Below are 4,219 nucleotides of genomic sequence, written 5' to 3' on the forward strand. Positions count from 1 at the left end.
GTTGCCCAGTTGAATGCTCAGAATATCTCGTCAACACCTAATGCACCTCTTCGTGAGTTTTCCGTTTGAATCCAAAACGGACCCTGAATGTTCCTCAGCCATTCCCTTTCAGGATTACTTGGTAAACTTTGTTCCTTTTTGTCGTTTTTTCCTCTTATACTTTTTATGTAAATTACTTTTCCATTTGTTTTTTAAAACCATGAGTTTCTTTTTTTAACATTTATATTTTCTAAATAATTATATAGCTTAGAAAACGTCACGAATAAATGTATTGAAAAGAAATAAAAGAGAATTGTCCTTCTCCCCAAGCTCGTTGCTATATTGTATATATATATATATATATATATATATATATATTATACTATATATATATATATATATATATATATATATATATATATATATATATATATATATATAAATATATATATATATATATATATCTATATATATATATATATATATATTTATGTATATATATATATATATATATCTATATATATATATATATATATATATATATATATATATATATATATATATATATATATATATTATATATATATATATATATATATATATATATCTATATATATATATATATATATATATATTTATATATATATATATATATAATATATATATATAATATACATATAAACATGCACATATATAGATAGACATATATATTATATGCATAATCATATTTATAATCCCACTTTTGCTGAGGTTCTACAATAATTCGTTTTCACGTACAAATTCCTAATGACATTTAAACTTAAAACTTCTTTCGTGGAAGCTGTCAGAAATAGTTCTTTCGGAGAAGCCAACCCTGACAGGTATTATTACTAACTGTGTCCGCCTATTAACGAAGTCATTTCCTCCAATTAAACTAATTATCGCCGGGCTGGAAGTAACCTTCATTAGGGCAGTTTAAAGAAGAATTGTCAGAAGAATTCTATTTTATTGGCCATCAGCATTAACGTAGATTTTTAAAAGTGATTTGTATTGGTTTAAATAGTTGGATGGTCTTATTATTATTATAAATTATTATTTTATTTTATTATTATTTTATTTTTATTATTTATTATTATTAATTATTATTTATTATTTTATTATTCCTTTTCCTGTCATATTGACTTATTTCCTCTAGCTTTTCGAGACGCACTCTCTGGCGACCATCTACCGAGTTACAATAAAATAAAGAACTGACTGAAAAAGACCAGCCATCAGCATCTAAGGTAATTTTTTAATTAAGAATTTTTGTTTAATGCTCGACTACTGCTGTTTTATTTTATATTCAATGTTCGAGTCCCTTCAATAATTCAGCTCTGAATACTTGGGGTAGGTGGTTTACTAAATTGTGTAGATTAAAGCATTTTGACTTCTCCTGCTTTTTAATCTATGACTGCTTGTCGTTGCTTCACGTTTCGTTTCATGTTCAATGGTTGAATCCCTTCAATAATTTCATTCTTCTTCTTACCGATATTTAAATGTACTTCTGCATAAAGGGAAGCGACAATATCATGAAAACTCTGACTGGAATTATCAACACATACCTATATCTTTAACCAAGATTGGGCTGGCTGTGACCACATTTGCCAAAATTTAATCTGCTACGAAATTTTGGGCTTAGATAGATATGTCCAGTTTAATAATGTCCCGAATTCAATGTAAATCTATATTTTTTCCAAGGCACTGTCAGCATACTGTGAAATTTCAGTGGTTATCTTCAATAAGACAGAGAAATTTAGGTAAATCGTATTGCTACAGAGTAATAATCCGTGACCAAATAAATAGCAATATATTTCTGTTCTCCATAGGTTCCTCATAATAGTATTCTTTTCTTCTTAAAATAATGCAACATGAAGGTTAAACTACAGAATCAAAGTCGATGTGTCTTGTCGGCAGCTAAGTTTCTTTGTTTGAAATGGATTCAACAATTACTACATGGAATCCTGGTCACAAGAAAACCTAAGGTCGTAAAATGTCACTGTGATATTAAATCTCTCTCTCTCTCTCTCTCTCTCTCTCTCTCTCTCTCTCTCTACTCTCTCTCTCTCTCTCTCTCTCTCTCCACGTATTCCTATATTCTTTAGACGGATAAGTACTCCATTGGTTAAGGAGTATCCCTCTGTTTTTGCATGATTAACCTTGTTTATTTTTTTTTTACTGATGATATTGACCAGTGAACTACGAAGGTGGTCAAACAAAAATAGTTAATCTTCTCGTGGGTTAAATTCATTCTTATTTTAGGGTTCAGCAACCTTCCCTTGAGACCAAAATATTAATGAATAGGAAAAACACTATAGGAATATTTAACATGCCTGAAATTTCGTTAGAGATGTATTTTTCCGTTTTGTATTCCTAAATAACAGGTTATAAATTGTGGCAGAATGGAAAGGATGCTTAGTATGCAAAGAAATGGTGCAACTTGACAGGAGAGTAATAGTCAATTTGTTTTCCTTTTATTTATTTATTTATTTATTTATTTATTTATTTATTTATTTATTTATTTATTTATTTATTATTTATTTATTTATTTATTTATTTATCTTATTTTGGTGTCCAAACAATAAGCTTCACACTTCCAGACAGAGATAAGAAGAAAATATGGCAGCGCTTTAGAAACAATACAGCAACTACATATAGAGTGATAATAAAGAGCGCAATAATGAGTATTTTCTTTTGTTTTATGGGTAACACTGCTGATAATTTCTCACTGCTCACTTACAAAAGTAAGTGGCACTACAAGCAATTAGTTCTCATACATAAAGGTAATAATGATTCATTCTCAGGCATAACATGGTTTTTCATTCATTATTTTTAATCATAATATGGAAACCCCGAGTTAGGAATATACATACATTATATATATATATATATATATATATATATATATATATATATATGTGTGTGTGTGTGTGTGTGTGTGTGTGTGTGTGTATGTATATATATCAGGAATAAAATAGCAGACAGCCATCGTAGCCAATTTTTCGAGATCACATGTCTCATCTTGAAGGCTGTTAAGATTACAAAGAATAAATATTAAAAATGGACTCGGTTAAAATATTCACAAAGCCTAAAACGTGGTACTTACACTAAAAAAAAGAACAAAACAAAATAAAGAAAATTCTTTAAAAAATTTAAAACCTAATATTGAAAAGCTTTAAAAATATCTAAAAATATATATAACAAAAATGTGAGAACGTTTTAGTACCTAACTCTATCTGACCTAAGAAATGAGTGACATTCTCAGTTTTCAGGGGGACGACGTCAACTTAGGCTGCATATAAATAGTGGAAGTGGCCTGGCTGTTTAGGAAAGGAGTAAGCTGCTTGTTAGTTAAAGATTCTAGGATGGAGAGAGTGTGGTTATTGGGTGCTTGGACGATAATATTAAAATCTTCATAAGAGAATGATGACTTGCATTTCTTACAGCGATCTCTTATTTTTACATTTTTTTTTCTTTTTAACTGACATCCAGTCAATAAATTAATACGATGGCTGTTTGCTATTTATTCTGCCGAATCTGTTGCGTTATAGATGTCCCAATCTTCCAGTATATATATATATTATATATATATATATATATATATCTATATATATATATATTATATATATATATATATATATATGTGTAATGGGGAGATTCCGGCCATTACATTGAGGTACGCGTGTAGCACGAAGCGTCCAGGCAAACCAACACACACAAAAGCCTCTCTTCTCTCTCTCTCTCTCTCACTCGGCAACTCCTTCTTTTCTCTCAATCTAAGCATCTCTCTCCCTTAGCACCGACACCTCTTTCTCTCCATTCTAACAGGTAATGAAAATGAGAGAGTCGCATCATAACATTAACATTTATTAACAATGAATAAATAATTAACCAATCAAGTAATCAAGTCTTACAGACTAACTCAAAAAACCCCCAAACAGTAAAATGTCTAATAGTAATGACAGTCACCAAAAAGTCTACACCCCTCTGGGAACTCCTGTCCCTCCATTGCCAGTTCTGCCAGAACCGTCTGTTTCAAAGACACAGAACATATCCCGGTAAGTACACACACAAGATTAACAATCAGAGGTTAAATATTGGATATCATCATAAAAAATGTCAAATAGATAATAAGCCAGTCTTTGGCTAAAGTAATCTTAACACTCACCCAAGCAACCGGACACTTAAGCACACTTAATAAAAAACTCCCGGCGAGCGCCACGAC

Source organism: Macrobrachium nipponense, chromosome 12 (assembly GCF_015104395.2).
Source record: "Macrobrachium nipponense isolate FS-2020 chromosome 12, ASM1510439v2, whole genome shotgun sequence".
NCBI lineage: Eukaryota > Metazoa > Arthropoda > Malacostraca > Decapoda > Palaemonidae > Macrobrachium > Macrobrachium nipponense.